This window comes from Gymnoscopelus microlampas (genome assembly GCF_963454915.1).
Source record: "Gymnoscopelus microlampas genome assembly, chromosome: 8".
Classification (NCBI taxonomy): Eukaryota; Metazoa; Chordata; class Actinopteri; order Myctophiformes; family Myctophidae; genus Gymnoscopelus; species Gymnoscopelus microlampas.
The window spans coordinates 856724-857296 of NC_139945.1; positions in this window are offsets into that span (position 1 = coordinate 856724).

Sequence of the window (573 nt, forward strand, 5' to 3'; positions counted from 1 at the left end):
TCTCTCTCTTACTGTCTGTCTGTCTGTCTGTCTGTCTGTCTGTCTGTCTGTCTGTCTGTCTCTCTCTTACTGTCTGTCTCTATCAAGGTCTCTCTGTCTGCCTGCCTGCCTGCCTGCCTGTCTGTCTGTCCGTCCGTCCGTCCGTCCGTCCGTCCGTCTTTCTACAAGTTCATAGCTATGAACTTGTAGATCTGCTATTTTAGAAAATGTGTGCAGATCTTTTACTATACAGTATAGTTTTTAAAATGAACATTTGTAACTCAAATCTTTGCTACTGGGGGGGGGGGGGGTCCCTGGAACAGTGGACCCCCCATTTTGAGATGGGGGTCCACTGCCAAACACATATCTAAAAATGTTTTGTAAATCTTAACAGTATGTTGCTGTGGACCCCCAAAATGATATGTATTTGGCCGCAGACCCCCATCTCAAACATTTAGTTCCAGGGACCCCCCAGTAGCAGCGATTTGAGTTACTAATGTTTGGTTTAAAAATATATATATATATGCAAAATACGATAGGGTATCGCAACTGGCTCACCTTTACAGGTACTCGCCCCTGCGCCATCTGTGAGCC